Here is a 20847-nt window from a genome sequence, read left to right on the forward strand (position 1 = left end):
AGCGGGGCAAAGACCTGGCTTTGGGGTTGGTGTGTGCTAAGTCTCTTGAGTCATGTCAGACTCTGTGCGACGCTATGGACTGCAGCCTGCCAGGGAGGATAGCATTATTTCCTTCCTGTGCTTTAAGATGGAAAGCAAACTGCTGTACTTTACTTTATTTGGGGGGACTCCAAAATCACTGCAGATGGTGACTGCAGCCATGAAATTAAAAGACGCTTGCTCCTTGGAAGTAAAGCTATGAGCAACCTAGACAGCATATTAAAAAACAGAGACATTTCTTTGCCAACAAAGGTCCGTCTGGTCAAAGCAATGGTTTTTCTGGCAGGCATGCATGGATGTGAGAGTTGGAATATAAGGACAGGTGAGCATCAAAGCATTGATGCTTTTGAGCTGTGGTGTGGCAGGAGACTCTTGAGAGTCCCTTGGACTGCACAGAGATCCAACCAGTCCATCCTAAAGGAAATCTACCCCGAATATACATTGGAGGGACTGATGCTGAAGCTGAAACTCCTATATTTTGGTCGTCTGATACGAAGAACTGACTCACTTGACAAGACCTTGATAGCGGGAAAGACTGAAAGTGGGAAGAGAAGGGGATGACAGAGGATGAGATGGGTGGATGGCATCACTGACTCCATGGACATGAGTTGGAGCAAGCTCTGGGAGTTGGTGATGGAAAGGAAAGCCTGGCGTGCTGCAGTCCGTGGGGTTGCAAAGAGTTGGACACGACTGAGCTACTGAACTGCACTCTAGCTAAGGCCATTTATGAGATGGAAAATACTTGTTTTTTTCCAATTATATATGATGATAGTATGAGACAAAGTCACGTGTGCCATCTGATTGGAATTGATAGCCATGTAAGAGTGTATGATTACAAGTAGGGCATTGTCTGCATTCAGTCATGAGAAGTATCTGGGTCATCCTAGAGCTTCACCAAATGGCTTCTTCAACTCAACACACAAAGCCTAGAATATGAAGACTCCAGCAAATTTGGGAAGTGTGTGTGTTATTCCCTCAGTTGTGCCCGACTCTTTGGACCCCACGGACTCTTTAGACCCACCAGGCTCCTCTTGTCCATTGAATTCTCCAGGCCAGAATACTGGAGTGCATAGCCAGGACCTTTTCCAGGGAATCTTCCTGACCCGTGGATCAAACCTGGGTCTCTTGCATTGCAGGTGGATGCTTTACCATCTGAGTGAGACAAGATAATAAACATGTGGCCTGTTGCCTAGATTTGGCAAGTCCTTAGGTATAGTCAATTTCTTTTGTGTCTTACGCATGGATGCCAGAGGTTTGCCACTTGATGCCTCCAAACAGTTTGATAGTTTGAAAAAATGCTGGAGATAAAAAAAAAAAAAGAAGGGATCAAGTAAAAATTGAAATCTGGAAAACAGAAGATGAGTGATAAAGTTGGGTACCTTTGTCCAGTGGAAACCAAAAAGAAAATGTAGAAATATAACCAGGTTTCTCTGAATTGAGTCAAATACAAGTCAGCCATATTTCCCGGTGTCTGTCTGTTTATGGTGTCTTTTTCAGGTTCAAAGGGCAGAGGCAGAAGAATGGTTGAAACAAGATGTCTCTCTTCTGGGACAGCACTGCCATCGTGCGGAAACGGTTTGATCAGGCCAAAGCTGTGAGCTGCTCTTCCTTGCGAGGCCTAGCAGTGGAGGCCGGTCAGATCAACTTAGGAACAACAGAACCTGAACTCAAGCCTGGCCCTCAACCTTTTCTGTGTGATCTGGCAGGATCGGTGGACAGTCAGGTTCTAGGCTTAGTGTCTGATCAGTGAGGGCCCAGGACCACGGAGCCCTCCAGCTGCTGCCAGGAAGTCCAGTCACAGGAAGGAGGTAAGCGGGGCCTCAGTTTCCTAACATTGTGGTGGGCCTTAGAGCCAAGCACTGAAAATGGGGGCACTTGTCTTGTGAATCTGCCCTTTGTAGGGCCTGGGCCCATTGTGACAGGAGTGACAGAGTGCAATGGACTGGCCTAATGCCAAGTACCTTAAATAGGTGATGCCATTGACGAAGTTGAGGGTGACCAAAAGTCTAAATAAAGTACCATGGCTTGGAGCAAGAAGGACCTGTATGGAAGGAATGGGAATACACTGACTTGCTGGTTTGAGTCAGAATATTTACTAGGAGCCTGCAGATGCTCAAGTGGATGAAAATCACAAATGTAGTGGAAGGCCTACATTGTCTGAACCCACCCACCAGCTGCGAACTTCTGTGTCTTTGCAGGTTCACTCTAAAGCCCAGGGTCAATACCTTTGTCCTGACCTGACGCTGATGTTATCTCAGTTCTTGCAGGGGAGCGGGGCAAAGACCTGGCTTTGGGGTTGGTGTGTGCTAAGTCTCTTGAGTCATGTCAGACTCTGTGCGACGCTATGGACTGCAGCCTGCCAGGGAGGATAGCATTATTTCCTTCCTGTGCTTTAAGATGGAAAGCAAACTGCTGTACTTTACTTTATTTGGGGGGACTCCAAAATCACTGCAGATGGTGACTGCAGCCATGAAATTAAAAGACGCTTGCTCCTTGGAAGTAAAGCTATGAGCAACCTAGACAGCATATTAAAAAACAGAGACATTTCTTTGCCAACAAAGGTCCGTCTGGTCAAAGCAATGGTTTTTCTGGCAGGCATGCATGGATGTGAGAGTTGGAATATAAGGACAGGTGAGCATCAAAGCATTGATGCTTTTGAGCTGTGGTGTGGCAGGAGACTCTTGAGAGTCCCTTGGACTGCACAGAGATCCACCCAGTCCATCCTAAAGGAAATCTACCCCGAATATACATTGGAGGGACTGATGCTGAAGCTGAAACTCCTATATTTTGGTCGTCTGATACGAAGAACTGACTCACTTGACAAGACCTTGATAGCGGGAAAGACTGAAAGTGGGAAGAGAAGGGGATGACAGAGGATGAGATGGGTGGATGGCATCACTGACTCCATGGACATGAGTTGGAGCAAGCTCTGGGAGTTGGTGATGGAAAGGAAAGCCTGGCGTGCTGCAGTCCGTGGGGTTGCAAAGAGTTGGACACGACTGAGCTACTGAACTGAACTCTAGCTAAGGCCATTTATGAGATGGAAAATACTTGTTTTTCTCCAATTATATATGATGATAGTATGAGACAAAGTCACGTGTGCCATCTGATTGGAATTGATAGCCATGTAAGAGTGTATGATTACAAGTAGGGCATTGTCTGCATTCAGTCATGAGAAGTATCTGGGTCATCCTAGAGCTTCACCAAATGGCTTCTTCAACTCAACACACAAAGCCTAGAATATGAAGACTCCAGCAAATTTGGGAAGTGTGTGTGTTATTCCCTCAGTTGTGCCTGACTCTTTGGACCCCACGGACTCTTTAGACCCACCAGGCTCCTCTTGTCCATTGAATTCTCCAGGCCAGAATACTGGAGTGCATAGCCAGGACCTTTTCCAGGGAATCTTCCTGACCCGTGGATCAAACCTGGGTCTCTTGCATTGCAGGCGGATGCTTTACCATCTGAGTGAGACAAGATAATAAACATGTGGCCTGTTGCCTAGATTTGGCAAGTCCTTAGGTATAGTCAATTTCTTTTGTGTCTTACGCATGGATGCCAGAGGTTTGCCACTTGATGCCTCCAAACAGTTTGATAGTTTGAAAAAATGCTGGAGATAAAAAAAAAAAAAGAAGGGATCACGTAAAAATTGAAATCTGGAAAACAGAAGATGAGTGATAAAGTTGGGTACCTTTGTCCAGTGGAAACCAAAAAGAAAATGTAGAAATATAACCAGGTTTCTCTGAATTGAGTCAAATACAAGTCAGCCATATTTCCCGGTGTCTGTCTGTTTATGGTGTCTTTTTCAGGTTCAAAGGGCAGAGGCAGAAGAATGGTTGAAACAAGATGTCTCTCTTCTGGGACAGCACTGCCATCGTGCGGAAACGGTTTGATCAGGCCAAAGCTGTGAGCTGCTCTTCCTTGCGAGGCCTAGCAGTGGAGGCCGGTCAGATCAACTTAGGAACAACAGAACCTGAACTCAAGCCTGGCCCTCAACCTTTTCTGTGTGATCTGGCAGGATCGGTGGACAGTCAGGTTCTAGGCTTAGTGTCTGATCAGTGAGGGCCCAGGACCACGGAGCCCTCCAGCTGCTGCCAGGAAGTCCAGTCACAGGAAGGAGGTAAGCGGGGCCTCAGTTTCCTAACATTGTGGTGGGCCTTAGAGCCAAGCACTGAAAATGGGGGCACTTGTCTTGTGAATCTGCCCTTTGTAGGGCCTGGGCCCATTGTGACAGGAGTGACAGAGTGCAATGGACTGGCCTAATGCCAAGTACCTTAAATAGGTGATGCCATTGACGAAGTTGAGGGTGACCAAAAGTCTAAATAAAGTACCATGGCTTGGAGCAAGAAGGACCTGTATGGAAGGAATGGGAATACACTGACTTGCTGGTTTGAGTCAGAATATTTTCTAGGAGCCTGCAGATGCTCAAGTGGATGAAAATCACAAATGTAGTGGAAGGCCTACATTGTCTGAACCCACCCACCAGCTGCGAACTTCTGTGTCTTTGCAGGTTCACTCTAAAGCCCAGGGTCAATACCTTTGTCCTGACCTGACGCTGATGTTATCTCAGTTCTTGCAGGGGAGCGGGGCAAAGACCTGGCTTTGGGGTTGGTGTGTGCTAAGTCTCTTGAGTCATGTCAGACTCTGTGCGACGCTATGGACTGCAGCCTGCCAGGGAGGATAGCATTATTTCCTTCCTGTGCTTTAAGATGGAAAGCAAACTGCTGTACTTTACTTTATTTGGGGGGACTCCAAAATCACTGCAGATGGTGACTGCAGCCATGAAATTAAAAGACGCTTGCTCCTTGGAAGTAAAGCTATGAGCAACCTAGACAGCATATTAAAAAACAGAGACATTTCTTTGCCAACAAAGGTCCGTCTGGTCAAAGCAATGGTTTTTCTGGCAGGCATGCATGGATGTGAGAGTTGGAATATAAGGACAGGTGAGCATCAAAGCATTGATGCTTTTGAGCTGTGGTGTGGCAGGAGACTCTTGAGAGTCCCTTGGACTGCACAGAGATCCACCCAGTCCATCCTAAAGGAAATCTACCCCGAATATACATTGGAGGGACTGATGCTGAAGCTGAAACTCCTATATTTTGGTCGTCTGATACGAAGAACTGACTCACTTGACAAGACCTTGATAGCGGGAAAGACTGAAAGTGGGAAGAGAAGGGGATGACAGAGGATGAGATGGGTGGATGGCATCACTGACTCCATGGACATGAGTTGGAGCAAGCTCTGGGAGTTGGTGATGGAAAGGAAAGCCTGGCGTGCTGCAGTCCGTGGGGTTGCAAAGAGTTGGACACGACTGAGCTACTGAACTGAACTCTAGCTAAGGCCATTTATGAGATGGAAAATACTTGTTTTTCTCCAATTATATATGATGATAGTATGAGACAAAGTCACGTGTGCCATCTGATTGGAATTGATAGCCATGTAAGAGTGTATGATTACAAGTAGGGCATTGTCTGCATTCAGTCATGAGAAGTATCTGGGTCATCCTAGAGCTTCACCAAATGGCTTCTTCAACTCAACACACAAAGCCTAGAATATGAAGACTCCAGCAAATTTGGGAAGTGTGTGTGTTATTCCCTCAGTTGTGCCTGACTCTTTGGACCCCACGGACTCTTTAGACCCACCAGGCTCCTCTTGTCCATTGAATTCTCCAGGCCAGAATACTGGAGTGCATAGCCAGGACCTTTTCCAGGGAATCTTCCTGACCCGTGGATCAAACCTGGGTCTCTTGCATTGCAGGCGGATGCTTTACCATCTGAGTGAGACAAGATAATAAACATGTGGCCTGTTGCCTAGATTTGGCAAGTCCTTAGGTATAGTCAATTTCTTTTGTGTCTTACGCATGGATGCCAGAGGTTTGCCACTTGATGCCTCCAAACAGTTTGATAGTTTGAAAAAATGCTGGAGATAAAAAAAAAAAAAGAAGGGATCACGTAAAAATTGAAATCTGGAAAACAGAAGATGAGTGATAAAGTTGGGTACCTTTGTCCAGTGGAAACCAAAAAGAAAATGTAGAAATATAACCAGGTTTCTCTGAATTGAGTCAAATACAAGTCAGCCATATTTCCCGGTGTCTGTCTGTTTATGGTGTCTTTTTCAGGTTCAAAGGGCAGAGGCAGAAGAATGGTTGAAACAAGATGTCTCTCTTCTGGGACAGCACTGCCATCGTGCGGAAACGGTTTGATCAGGCCAAAGCTGTGAGCTGCTCTTCCTTGCGAGGCCTAGCAGTGGAGGCCGGTCAGATCAACTTAGGAACAACAGAACCTGAACTCAAGCCTGGCCCTCAACCTTTTCTGTGTGATCTGGCAGGATCGGTGGACAGTCAGGTTCTAGGCTTAGTGTCTGATCAGTGAGGGCCCAGGACCACGGAGCCCTCCAGCTGCTGCCAGGAAGTCCAGTCACAGGAAGGAGGTAAGCGGGGCCTCAGTTTCCTAACATTGTGGTGGGCCTTAGAGCCAAGCACTGAAAATGGGGGCACTTGTCTTGTGAATCTGCCCTTTGTAGGGCCTGGGCCCATTGTGACAGGAGTGACAGAGTGCAATGGACTGGCCTAATGCCAAGTACCTTAAATAGGTGATGCCATTGACGAAGTTGAGGGTGACCAAAAGTCTAAATAAAGTACCATGGCTTGGAGCAAGAAGGACCTGTATGGAAGGAATGGGAATACACTGACTTGCTGGTTTGAGTCAGAATATTTTCTAGGAGCCTGCAGATGCTCAAGTGGATGAAAATCACAAATGTAGTGGAAGGCCTACATTGTCTGAACCCACCCACCAGCTGCGAACTTCTGTGTCTTTGCAGGTTCACTCTAAAGCCCAGGGTCAATACCTTTGTCCTGACCTGACGCTGATGTTATCTCAGTTCTTGCAGGGGAGCGGGGCAAAGACCTGGCTTTGGGGTTGGTGTGTGCTAAGTCTCTTGAGTCATGTCAGACTCTGTGCGACGCTATGGACTGCAGCCTGCCAGGGAGGATAGCATTATTTCCTTCCTGTGCTTTAAGATGGAAAGCAAACTGCTGTACTTTACTTTATTTGGGGGGACTCCAAAATCACTGCAGATGGTGACTGCAGCCATGAAATTAAAAGACGCTTGCTCCTTGGAAGTAAAGCTATGAGCAACCTAGACAGCATATTAAAAAACAGAGACATTTCTTTGCCAACAAAGGTCCGTCTGGTCAAAGCAATGGTTTTTCTGGCAGGCATGCATGGATGTGAGAGTTGGAATATAAGGACAGGTGAGCATCAAAGCATTGATGCTTTTGAGCTGTGGTGTGGCAGGAGACTCTTGAGAGTCCCTTGGACTGCACAGAGATCCACCCAGTCCATCCTAAAGGAAATCTACCCCGAATATACATTGGAGGGACTGATGCTGAAGCTGAAACTCCTATATTTTGGTCGTCTGATACGAAGAACTGACTCACTTGACAAGACCTTGATAGCGGGAAAGACTGAAAGTGGGAAGAGAAGGGGATGACAGAGGATGAGATGGGTGGATGGCATCACTGACTCCATGGACATGAGTTGGAGCAAGCTCTGGGAGTTGGTGATGGAAAGGAAAGCCTGGCGTGCTGCAGTCCGTGGGGTTGCAAAGAGTTGGACACGACTGAGCTACTGAACTGAACTCTAGCTAAGGCCATTTATGAGATGGAAAATACTTGTTTTTCTCCAATTATATATGATGATAGTATGAGACAAAGTCACGTGTGCCATCTGATTGGAATTGATAGCCATGTAAGAGTGTATGATTACAAGTAGGGCATTGTCTGCATTCAGTCATGAGAAGTATCTGGGTCATCCTAGAGCTTCACCAAATGGCTTCTTCAACTCAACACACAAAGCCTAGAATATGAAGACTCCAGCAAATTTGGGAAGTGTGTGTGTTATTCCCTCAGTTGTGCCTGACTCTTTGGACCCCACGGACTCTTTAGACCCACCAGGCTCCTCTTGTCCATTGAATTCTCCAGGCCAGAATACTGGAGTGCATAGCCAGGACCTTTTCCAGGGAATCTTCCTGACCCGTGGATCAAACCTGGGTCTCTTGCATTGCAGGCGGATGCTTTACCATCTGAGTGAGACAAGATAATAAACATGTGGCCTGTTGCCTAGATTTGGCAAGTCCTTAGGTATAGTCAATTTCTTTTGTGTCTTACGCATGGATGCCAGAGGTTTGCCACTTGATGCCTCCAAACAGTTTGATAGTTTGAAAAAATGCTGGAGATAAAAAAAAAAAAAGAAGGGATCACGTAAAAATTGAAATCTGGAAAACAGAAGATGAGTGATAAAGTTGGGTACCTTTGTCCAGTGGAAACCAAAAAGAAAATGTAGAAATATAACCAGGTTTCTCTGAATTGAGTCAAATACAAGTCAGCCATATTTCCCGGTGTCTGTCTGTTTATGGTGTCTTTTTCAGGTTCAAAGGGCAGAGGCAGAAGAATGGTTGAAACAAGATGTCTCTCTTCTGGGACAGCACTGCCATCGTGCGGAAACGGTTTGATCAGGCCAAAGCTGTGAGCTGCTCTTCCTTGCGAGGCCTAGCAGTGGAGGCCGGTCAGATCAACTTAGGAACAACAGAACCTGAACTCAAGCCTGGCCCTCAACCTTTTCTGTGTGATCTGGCAGGATCGGTGGACAGTCAGGTTCTAGGCTTAGTGTCTGATCAGTGAGGGCCCAGGACCACGGAGCCCTCCAGCTGCTGCCAGGAAGTCCAGTCACAGGAAGGAGGTAAGCGGGGCCTCAGTTTCCTAACATTGTGGTGGGCCTTAGAGCCAAGCACTGAAAATGGGGGCACTTGTCTTGTGAATCTGCCCTTTGTAGGGCCTGGGCCCATTGTGACAGGAGTGACAGAGTGCAATGGACTGGCCTAATGCCAAGTACCTTAAATAGGTGATGCCATTGACGAAGTTGAGGGTGACCAAAAGTCTAAATAAAGTACCATGGCTTGGAGCAAGAAGGACCTGTATGGAAGGAATGGGAATACACTGACTTGCTGGTTTGAGTCAGAATATTTTCTAGGAGCCTGCAGATGCTCAAGTGGATGAAAATCACAAATGTAGTGGAAGGCCTACATTGTCTGAACCCACCCACCAGCTGCGAACTTCTGTGTCTTTGCAGGTTCACTCTAAAGCCCAGGGTCAATACCTTTGTCCTGACCTGACGCTGATGTTATCTCAGTTCTTGCAGGGGAGCGGGGCAAAGACCTGGCTTTGGGGTTGGTGTGTGCTAAGTCTCTTGAGTCATGTCAGACTCTGTGCGACGCTATGGACTGCAGCCTGCCAGGGAGGATAGCATTATTTCCTTCCTGTGCTTTAAGATGGAAAGCAAACTGCTGTACTTTACTTTATTTGGGGGGACTCCAAAATCACTGCAGATGGTGACTGCAGCCATGAAATTAAAAGACGCTTGCTCCTTGGAAGTAAAGCTATGAGCAACCTAGACAGCATATTAAAAAACAGAGACATTTCTTTGCCAACAAAGGTCCGTCTGGTCAAAGCAATGGTTTTTCTGGCAGGCATGCATGGATGTGAGAGTTGGAATATAAGGACAGGTGAGCATCAAAGCATTGATGCTTTTGAGCTGTGGTGTGGCAGGAGACTCTTGAGAGTCCCTTGGACTGCACAGAGATCCACCCAGTCCATCCTAAAGGAAATCTACCCCGAATATACATTGGAGGGACTGATGCTGAAGCTGAAACTCCTATATTTTGGTCGTCTGATACGAAGAACTGACTCACTTGACAAGACCTTGATAGCGGGAAAGACTGAAAGTGGGAAGAGAAGGGGATGACAGAGGATGAGATGGGTGGATGGCATCACTGACTCCATGGACATGAGTTGGAGCAAGCTCTGGGAGTTGGTGATGGAAAGGAAAGCCTGGCGTGCTGCAGTCCGTGGGGTTGCAAAGAGTTGGACACGACTGAGCTACTGAACTGAACTCTAGCTAAGGCCATTTATGAGATGGAAAATACTTGTTTTTCTCCAATTATATATGATGATAGTATGAGACAAAGTCACGTGTGCCATCTGATTGGAATTGATAGCCATGTAAGAGTGTATGATTACAAGTAGGGCATTGTCTGCATTCAGTCATGAGAAGTATCTGGGTCATCCTAGAGCTTCACCAAATGGCTTCTTCAACTCAACACACAAAGCCTAGAATATGAAGACTCCAGCAAATTTGGGAAGTGTGTGTGTTATTCCCTCAGTTGTGCCTGACTCTTTGGACCCCACGGACTCTTTAGACCCACCAGGCTCCTCTTGTCCATTGAATTCTCCAGGCCAGAATACTGGAGTGCATAGCCAGGACCTTTTCCAGGGAATCTTCCTGACCCGTGGATCAAACCTGGGTCTCTTGCATTGCAGGCGGATGCTTTACCATCTGAGTGAGACAAGATAATAAACATGTGGCCTGTTGCCTAGATTTGGCAAGTCCTTAGGTATAGTCAATTTCTTTTGTGTCTTACGCATGGATGCCAGAGGTTTGCCACTTGATGCCTCCAAACAGTTTGATAGTTTGAAAAAATGCTGGAGATAAAAAAAAAAAAAGAAGGGATCACGTAAAAATTGAAATCTGGAAAACAGAAGATGAGTGATAAAGTTGGGTACCTTTGTCCAGTGGAAACCAAAAAGAAAATGTAGAAATATAACCAGGTTTCTCTGAATTGAGTCAAATACAAGTCAGCCATATTTCCCGGTGTCTGTCTGTTTATGGTGTCTTTTTCAGGTTCAAAGGGCAGAGGCAGAAGAATGGTTGAAACAAGATGTCTCTCTTCTGGGACAGCACTGCCATCGTGCGGAAACGGTTTGATCAGGCCAAAGCTGTGAGCTGCTCTTCCTTGCGAGGCCTAGCAGTGGAGGCCGGTCAGATCAACTTAGGAACAACAGAACCTGAACTCAAGCCTGGCCCTCAACCTTTTCTGTGTGATCTGGCAGGATCGGTGGACAGTCAGGTTCTAGGCTTAGTGTCTGATCAGTGAGGGCCCAGGACCACGGAGCCCTCCAGCTGCTGCCAGGAAGTCCAGTCACAGGAAGGAGGTAAGCGGGGCCTCAGTTTCCTAACATTGTGGTGGGCCTTAGAGCCAAGCACTGAAAATGGGGGCACTTGTCTTGTGAATCTGCCCTTTGTAGGGCCTGGGCCCATTGTGACAGGAGTGACAGAGTGCAATGGACTGGCCTAATGCCAAGTACCTTAAATAGGTGATGCCATTGACGAAGTTGAGGGTGACCAAAAGTCTAAATAAAGTACCATGGCTTGGAGCAAGAAGGACCTGTATGGAAGGAATGGGAATACACTGACTTGCTGGTTTGAGTCAGAATATTTTCTAGGAGCCTGCAGATGCTCAAGTGGATGAAAATCACAAATGTAGTGGAAGGCCTACATTGTCTGAACCCACCCACCAGCTGCGAACTTCTGTGTCTTTGCAGGTTCACTCTAAAGCCCAGGGTCAATACCTTTGTCCTGACCTGACGCTGATGTTATCTCAGTTCTTGCAGGGGAGCGGGGCAAAGACCTGGCTTTGGGGTTGGTGTGTGCTAAGTCTCTTGAGTCATGTCAGACTCTGTGCGACGCTATGGACTGCAGCCTGCCAGGGAGGATAGCATTATTTCCTTCCTGTGCTTTAAGATGGAAAGCAAACTGCTGTACTTTACTTTATTTGGGGGGACTCCAAAATCACTGCAGATGGTGACTGCAGCCATGAAATTAAAAGACGCTTGCTCCTTGGAAGTAAAGCTATGAGCAACCTAGACAGCATATTAAAAAACAGAGACATTTCTTTGCCAACAAAGGTCCGTCTGGTCAAAGCAATGGTTTTTCTGGCAGGCATGCATGGATGTGAGAGTTGGAATATAAGGACAGGTGAGCATCAAAGCATTGATGCTTTTGAGCTGTGGTGTGGCAGGAGACTCTTGAGAGTCCCTTGGACTGCACAGAGATCCACCCAGTCCATCCTAAAGGAAATCTACCCCGAATATACATTGGAGGGACTGATGCTGAAGCTGAAACTCCTATATTTTGGTCGTCTGATACGAAGAACTGACTCACTTGACAAGACCTTGATAGCGGGAAAGACTGAAAGTGGGAAGAGAAGGGGATGACAGAGGATGAGATGGGTGGATGGCATCACTGACTCCATGGACATGAGTTGGAGCAAGCTCTGGGAGTTGGTGATGGAAAGGAAAGCCTGGCGTGCTGCAGTCCGTGGGGTTGCAAAGAGTTGGACACGACTGAGCTACTGAACTGAACTCTAGCTAAGGCCATTTATGAGATGGAAAATACTTGTTTTTCTCCAATTATATATGATGATAGTATGAGACAAAGTCACGTGTGCCATCTGATTGGAATTGATAGCCATGTAAGAGTGTATGATTACAAGTAGGGCATTGTCTGCATTCAGTCATGAGAAGTATCTGGGTCATCCTAGAGCTTCACCAAATGGCTTCTTCAACTCAACACACAAAGCCTAGAATATGAAGACTCCAGCAAATTTGGGAAGTGTGTGTGTTATTCCCTCAGTTGTGCCTGACTCTTTGGACCCCACGGACTCTTTAGACCCACCAGGCTCCTCTTGTCCATTGAATTCTCCAGGCCAGAATACTGGAGTGCATAGCCAGGACCTTTTCCAGGGAATCTTCCTGACCCGTGGATCAAACCTGGGTCTCTTGCATTGCAGGCGGATGCTTTACCATCTGAGTGAGACAAGATAATAAACATGTGGCCTGTTGCCTAGATTTGGCAAGTCCTTAGGTATAGTCAATTTCTTTTGTGTCTTACGCATGGATGCCAGAGGTTTGCCACTTGATGCCTCCAAACAGTTTGATAGTTTGAAAAAATGCTGGAGATAAAAAAAAAAAAAGAAGGGATCAAGTAAAAATTGAAATCTGGAAAACAGAAGATGAGTGATAAAGTTGGGTACCTTTGTCCAGTGGAAACCAAAAAGAAAATGTAGAAATATAACCAGGTTTCTCTGAATTGAGTCAAATACAAGTCAGCCATATTTCCCGGTGTCTGTCTGTTTATGGTGTCTTTTTCAGGTTCAAAGGGCAGAGGCAGAAGAATGGTTGAAACAAGATGTCTCTCTTCTGGGACAGCACTGCCATCGTGCGGAAACGGTTTGATCAGGCCAAAGCTGTGAGCTGCTCTTCCTTGCGAGGCCTAGCAGTGGAGGCCGGTCAGATCAACTTAGGAACAACAGAACCTGAACTCAAGCCTGGCCCTCAACCTTTTCTGTGTGATCTGGCAGGATCAGTGGACAGTCAGGTTCTAGGCTTAGTGTCTGATCAGTGAGGGCCCAGGACCACGGAGCCCTCCAGCTGCTGCCAGGAAGTCCAGTCACAGGAAGGAGGTAAGCGGGGCCTCAGTTTCCTAACATTGTGGTGGGCCTTAGAGCCAAGCACTGAAAATGGGGGCACTTGTCTTGTGAATCTGCCCTTTGTAGGGCCTGGGCCCATTGTGACAGGAGTGACAGAGTGCAATGGACTGGCCTAATGCCAAGTACCTTAAATAGGTGATGCCATTGACGAAGTTGAGGGTGACCAAAAGTCTAAATAAAGTACCATGGCTTGGAGCAAGAAGGACCTGTATGGAAGGAATGGGAATACACTGACTTGCTGGTTTGAGTCAGAATATTTTCTAGGAGCCTGCAGATGCTCAAGTGGATGAAAATCACAAATGTAGTGGAAGGCCTACATTGTCTGAACCCACCCACCAGCTGCGAACTTCTGTGTCTTTGCAGGTTCACTCTAAAGCCCAGGGTCAATACCTTTGTCCTGACCTGACGCTGATGTTATCTCAGTTCTTGCAGGGGAGCGGGGCAAAGACCTGGCTTTGGGGTTGGTGTGTGCTAAGTCTCTTGAGTCATGTCAGACTCTGTGCGACGCTATGGACTGCAGCCTGCCAGGGAGGATAGCATTATTTCCTTCCTGTGCTTTAAGATGGAAAGCAAACTGCTGTACTTTACTTTATTTGGGGGGACTCCAAAATCACTGCAGATGGTGACTGCAGCCATGAAATTAAAAGACGCTTGCTCCTTGGAAGTAAAGCTATGAGCAACCTAGACAGCATATTAAAAAACAGAGACATTTCTTTGCCAACAAAGGTCCGTCTGGTCAAAGCAATGGTTTTTCTGGCAGGCATGCATGGATGTGAGAGTTGGAATATAAGGACAGGTGAGCATCAAAGCATTGATGCTTTTGAGCTGTGGTGTGGCAGGAGACTCTTGAGAGTCCCTTGGACTGCACAGAGATCCACCCAGTCCATCCTAAAGGAAATCTACCCCGAATATACATTGGAGGGACTGATGCTGAAGCTGAAACTCCTATATTTTGGTCGTCTGATACGAAGAACTGACTCACTTGACAAGACCTTGATAGCGGGAAAGACTGAAAGTGGGAAGAGAAGGGGATGACAGAGGATGAGATGGGTGGATGGCATCACTGACTCCATGGACATGAGTTGGAGCAAGCTCTGGGAGTTGGTGATGGAAAGGAAAGCCTGGCGTGCTGCAGTCCGTGGGGTTGCAAAGAGTTGGACACGACTGAGCTACTGAACTGAACTCTAGCTAAGGCCATTTATGAGATGGAAAATACTTGTTTTTCTCCAATTATATATGATGATAGTATGAGACAAAGTCACGTGTGCCATCTGATTGGAATTGATAGCCATGTAAGAGTGTATGATTACAAGTAGGGCATTGTCTGCATTCAGTCATGAGAAGTATCTGGGTCATCCTAGAGCTTCACCAAATGGCTTCTTCAACTCAACACACAAAGCCTAGAATATGAAGACTCCAGCAAATTTGGGAAGTGTGTGTGTTATTCCCTCAGTTGTGCCTGACTCTTTGGACCCCACGGACTCTTTAGACCCACCAGGCTCCTCTTGTCCATTGAATTCTCCAGGCCAGAATACTGGAGTGCATAGCCAGGACCTTTTCCAGGGAATCTTCCTGACCCGTGGATCAAACCTGGGTCTCTTGCATTGCAGGCGGATGCTTTACCATCTGAGTGAGACAAGATAATAAACATGTGGCCTGTTGCCTAGATTTGGCAAGTCCTTAGGTATAGTCAATTTCTTTTGTGTCTTACGCATGGATGCCAGAGGTTTGCCACTTGATGCCTCCAAACAGTTTGATAGTTTGAAAAAATGCTGGAGATAAAAAAAAAAAAAGGGATCAAGTAAAAATTGAAATCTGGAAAACAGAAGATGAGTGATAAAGTTGGGTACCTTTGTCCAGTGGAAACCAAAAAGAAAATGTAGAAATATAACCAGGTTTCTCTGAATTGAGTCAAATACAAGTCAGCCATATTTCCCGGTGTCTGTCTGTTTATGGTGTCTTTTTCAGGTTCAAAGGGCAGAGGCAGAAGAATGGTTGAAACAAGATGTCTCTCTTCTGGGACAGCACTGCCATCGTGCGGAAACGGTTTGATCAGGCCAAAGCTGTGAGCTGCTCTTCCTTGTGAGGCCTAGCAGTGGAGGCCGGTCAGATCAACTTAGGAACAACAGAACCTGAACTCAAGCCTGGCCCTCAACCTTTTCTGTGTGATCTGGCAGGATCGGTGGACAGTCAGGTTCTAGGCTTAGTGTCTGATCAGTGAGGGCCCAGGACCACGGAGCCCTCCAGCTGCTGCCAGGAAGTCCAGTCACAGGAAGGAGGTAAGCGGGGCCTCAGTTTCCTAACATTGTGGTGGGCCTTAGAGCCAAGCACTGAAAATGGGGGCACTTGTCTTGTGAATCTGCCCTTTGTAGGGCCTGGGCCCATTGTGACAGGAGTGACAGAGTGCAATGGACTGGCCTAATGCCAAGTACCTTAAATAGGTGATGCCATTGACGAAGTTGAGGGTGACCAAAAGTCTAAATAAAGTACCATGGCTTGGAGCAAGAAGGACCTGTATGGAAGGAATGGGAATACACTGACTTGCTGGTTTGAGTCAGAATATTTTCTAGGAGCCTGCAGATGCTCAAGTGGATGAAAATCACAAATGTAGTGGAAGGCCTACATTGTCTGAACCCACCCACCAGCTGCGAACTTCTGTGTCTTTGCAGGTTCACTCTAAAGCCCAGGGTCAATACCTTTGTCCTGACCTGACGCTGATGTTATCTCAGTTCTTGCAGGGGAGCGGGGCAAAGACCTGGCTTTGGGGTTGGTGTGTGCTAAGTCTCTTGAGTCATGTCAGACTCTGTGCGACGCTATGGACTGCAGCCTGCCAGGGAGGATAGCATTATTTCCTTCCTGTGCTTTAAGATGGAAAGCAAACTGCTGTACTTTACTTTATTTGGGGGGACTCCAAAATCACTGCAGATGGTGACTGCAGCCATGAAATTAAAAGACGCTTGCTCCTTGGAAGTAAAGCTATGAGCAACCTAGACAGCATATTAAAAAACAGAGACATTTCTTTGCCAACAAAGGTCCGTCTGGTCAAAGCAATGGTTTTTCTGGCAGGCATGCATGGATGTGAGAGTTGGAATATAAGGACAGGTGAGCATCAAAGCATTGATGCTTTTGAGCTGTGGTGTGGCAGGAGACTCTTGAGAGTCCCTTGGACTGCACAGAGATCCACCCAGTCCATCCTAAAGGAAATCTACCCCGAATATACATTGGAGGGACTGATGCTGAAGCTGAAACTCCTATATTTTGGTCGTCTGATACGAAGAACTGACTCACTTGACAAGACCTTGATAGCGGGAAAGACTGAAAGTGGGAAGAGAAGGGGATGACAGAGGATGAGATGGGTGGATGGCATCACTGACTCCATGGACATGAGTTGGAGCAAGCTCTGGGAGTTGGTGATGGAAAGGAAAGCCTGGCGTGCTGCAGTCCGTGGGGTTGCAAAGAGTTGGACACGACTGAGCTACTGAACTGAACTCTAGCTAAGGCCATTTATGAGATGGAAAATACTTGTTTTTCTCCAATTATATATGATGATAGTATGAGACAAAGTCACGTGTGCCATCTGATTGGAATTGATAGCCATGTAAGAGTGTATGATTACAAGTAGGGCATTGTCTGCATTCAGTCATGAGAAGTATCTGGGTCATCCTAGAGCTTCACCAAATGGCTTCTTCAACTCAACACACAAAGCCTAGAATATGAAGACTCCAGCAAATTTGGGAAGTGTGTGTGTTATTCCCTCAGTTGTGCCTGACTCTTTGGACCCCACGGACTCTTTAGACCCACCAGGCTCCTCTTGTCCATTGAATTCTCCAGGCCAGAATACTGGAGTGCATAGCCAGGACCTTTTCCAGGGAATCTTCCTGACCCGTGGATCAAACCTGGGTCTCTTGCATTGCAGGCGGATGCTTTACCATCTGAGTGAGACAAGATAATAAACATGTGGCCTGTTGCCTAGATTTGGCAAGTCCTTAGGTATAGTCAATTTCTTTTGTGTCTTACGCATGGATGCCAGAGGTTTGCCACTTGATGCCTCCAAACAGTTTGATAGTTTGAAAAAATGCTGGAGATAAAAAAAAAAAAAGAAGGGATCAAGTAAAAATTGAAATCTGGAAAACAGAAGATGAGTGATAAAGTTGGGTACCTTTGTCCAATGGAAACCAAAAAGAAAATGTAGAAATATAACCAGGTTTCTCTGAATTGAGTCAAATACAAGTCAGCCATATTTCCCGGTGTCTGTCTGTTTATGGTGTCTTTTTCAGGTTCAAAGGGCAGAGGCAGAAGAATGGTTGAAACAAGATGTCTCTCTTCTGGGACAGCACTGCCATCGTGCGGAAACAGTTTGATCAGGCCAAAGCTGTGAGCTGCTCTTCCTTGCGAGGCCTAGCAGTGGAGGCCGGTCAGATCAACTTAGGAACAACAGAACCTGAACTCAAGCCTGGCCCTCAACCTTTTCTGTGTGATCTGGCAGGATCGGTGGACAGTCAGTTTCTAGGCTTAGTGTCTGATCAGTGAGGGCCCAGGACCACGGAGCCCTCCAGCTGCTGCCAGGAAGTCCAGTCACAGGAAGGAGGTAAGCGGGGCCTCAGTTTCCTAACATTGTGGTGGGCCTTAGAGCCAAGCACTGAAAATGGGGGCACTTGTCTTGTGAATCTGCCCTTTGTAGGGCCTGGGCCCATTGTGACAGGAGTGACAGAGTGCAATGGACTGGCCTAATGCCAAGTACCTTAAATAGGTGATGCCATTGACGAAGTTGAGGGTGACCAAAAGTCTAAATAAAGTACCATGGCTTGGAGCAAGAAGGACCTGTATGGAAGGAATGGGAATACACTGACTTGCTGGTTTGAGTCAGAATATTTTCTAGGAGCCTGCAGATGCTCAAGTGGATGAAAATCACAAATGTAGTGGAAGGCCTACATTGTCTGAACCCACCCACCAGCTGCGAACTTCTGTGTCTTTGCAGGTTCACTCTAAAGCCCAGGGTCAATACCTTTGTCCTGACCTGACGCTGATGTTATCTCAGTTCTTGCAGGGGAGCGGGGCAAAGACCTGGCTTTGGGGTTGGTGTGTGCTAAGTCTCTTGAGTCATGTCAGACTCTGTGCGACGCTATGGACTGCAGCCTGCCAGGGAGGATAGCATTATTTCCTTCCTGTGCTTTAAGATGGAAAGCAAACTGCTGTACTTTACTTTATTTTGGGGGACTCCAAAATCACTGCAGATGGTGACTGCAGCCATGAAATTAAAAGACGCTTGCTCCTTGGAAGTAAAGCTATGAGCAACCTAGACAGCATATTAAAAAACAGAGACATTTCTTTGCCAACAAAGGTCCGTCTGGTCAAAGCAATGGTTTTTCTGGCAGGCATGCATGGATGTGAGAGTTGGAATATAAGGACAGGTGAGCATCAAAGCATTGATGCTTTTGAGCTGTGGTGTGGCAGGAGACTCTTGAGAGTCCCTTGGACTGCACAGAGATCCAACCAGTCCATCCTAAAGGAAATCTACCCCGAATATACATTGGAGGGACTGATGCTGAAGCTGAAACTCCTATATTTTGGTCGTCTGATACGAAGAACTGACTCACTTGACAAGACCTTGATAGCGGGAAAGACTGAAAGTGGGAAGAGAAGGGGATGACAGAGGATGAGATGGGTGGATGGCATCACTGACTCCATGGACATGAGTTGGAGCAAGCTCTGGGAGTTGGTGATGGAAAGGAAAGCCTGGCGTGCTGCAGTCCGTGGGGTTGCAAAGAGTTGGACACGACTGAGCTACTGAACTGCACTCTAGCTAAGGCCATTTATGAGATGGAAAATACTTGTTTTTTTCCAATTATATATGATGATAGTATGAGACAAAGTCACGTGTGCCATCTGATTGGAATTGATAGCCATGTAAGAGTGTATGATTACAAGTAGGGCATTGTCTGCATTCAGTCATGAGAAGTATCTGGGTCATCCTAGAGCTTCACCAAATGGCTTCTTCAACTCAACACACAAAGCCTAGAATATGAAGACTCCAGCAAATTTGGGAAGTGTGTGTGTTATTCCCTCAGTTGTGCCCGACTCTTTGGACCCCACGGACTCTTTAGACCCACCAGGCTCCTCTTGTCCATTGAATTCTCCAGGCCAGAATACTGGAGTGCATAGCCAGGACCTTTTCCAGGGAATCTTCCTGACCCGTGGATCAAACCTGGGTCTCTTGCATTGCAGGCGGATGCTTTACCATCTGAGTGAGACAAGATAATAAACATGTGGCCTGTTGCCTAGATTTGGCAAGTCCTTAGGTATAGTCAATTTCTTTTGTGTCTTACGCATGGATGCCAGAGGTTTGCCACTTGATGCCTCCAAACAGTTTGATAGTTTGAAAAAATGCTGGAGATAAAAAAAAAAAAAGAAGGGATCAAGTAAAAATTGAAATCTGGAAAACAGAAGATGAGTGATAAAGTTGGGTACCTTTGTCCAATGGAAACCAAAAAGAAAATGTAGAAATATAACCAGGTTTCTCTGAATTGAGTCAAATACAAGTCAGCCATATTTCCTGGTGTCTGTCTGTTTATGGTGTCTTTTTCAGGTTCAAAGGGCAGAGGCAGAAGAATGGTTGAAACAAGATGTCTCTCTTCTGGGACAGCACTGCCATCGTGCGGAAACAGTTTGATCAGGCCAAAGCTGTGAGCTGCTCTTCCTTGCGAGGCCTAGCAGTGGAGGCCGGTCAGATCAACTTAGGAACAACAGAACCTGAACTCAAGCCTGGCCCTCAACCTTTTCTGTGTGATCTTGCAGGATCGGTGGACAGTCAGGTTCTAGGCTTATTGTCTGATCAGTGAGGGCCCAGGACCACGGAGCCCTCCAGCTGCTGCCAGGAAGTCCAGTCACAGGAAGGAGGTAAGCGGGGCCTCAGTTTCCTAACATTGTGGTGGGCCTTAGAGCCAAGCACTGAAAATGGGGGCACTTGTCTTGTGAATCTGCCCTTTGTAGGGCCTGGGCCCATTGTGACAGGAGTGACAGAGTGCAATGGACTGGCCTAATGCCAAGTACCTTAAATAGGTGATGCCATTGACGAAGTTGAGGGTGACCAAAGGTCTAAATAAAGTACCATGGCTTGGAGCAAGAAGGACCTGTATGGAAGGAATGGGAATACACTGACTTGCTGGTTTGAGTCAGAATATTTTCTAGGAGCCTGCAGATGCTCAAGTGGATGAAAATCACAAATGTAGTGGAAGGCCTACATTGTCTGAACCCACCCACCAGCTGCGAACTTCTGTGTCTTTGCAGGTTCACTCTAAAGCCCAGGGTCAATACCTTTGTCCTGACCTGACGCTGATGTTATCTCAGTTCTTGCAGGGGAGCGGGGCAAAGACCTGGCTTTGGGGTTGGTGTGTGCTAAGTCTCTTGAGTCATGTCAGACTCTGTGCG

The 20847-nt window shown here is 46.7% G+C and overlaps 1 long non-coding RNA gene across 1 annotated transcript in view; it reads left to right on the forward strand.

The window, feature by feature from the left end:
• Positions 1-20847, forward strand: part of LOC145536978 (uncharacterized) — a 68752-nt gene that overhangs the window by 44515 nt on the left and 3390 nt on the right. Inside the window, exons 21-29 of the long non-coding RNA XR_014076112.1 lie at positions 1537-1847; positions 3846-4156; positions 6155-6465; positions 8464-8774; positions 10773-11083; positions 13082-13392; positions 15388-15698; positions 17697-18007; positions 20006-20316. This is a non-coding gene — a long non-coding RNA (uncharacterized LOC145536978). The remainder of the gene's footprint in view (positions 1-1536; positions 1848-3845; positions 4157-6154; positions 6466-8463; positions 8775-10772; positions 11084-13081; positions 13393-15387; positions 15699-17696; positions 18008-20005; positions 20317-20847) is intronic.

The sequence above is a fragment of the Giraffa tippelskirchi genome, chromosome X (genome assembly GCF_054371585.1).
Source record: "Giraffa tippelskirchi isolate mGirTip1 chromosome X, T2T-mGirTip1v1.2.pri, whole genome shotgun sequence".
Classification (NCBI taxonomy): Eukaryota; Metazoa; Chordata; class Mammalia; order Artiodactyla; family Giraffidae; genus Giraffa; species Giraffa tippelskirchi.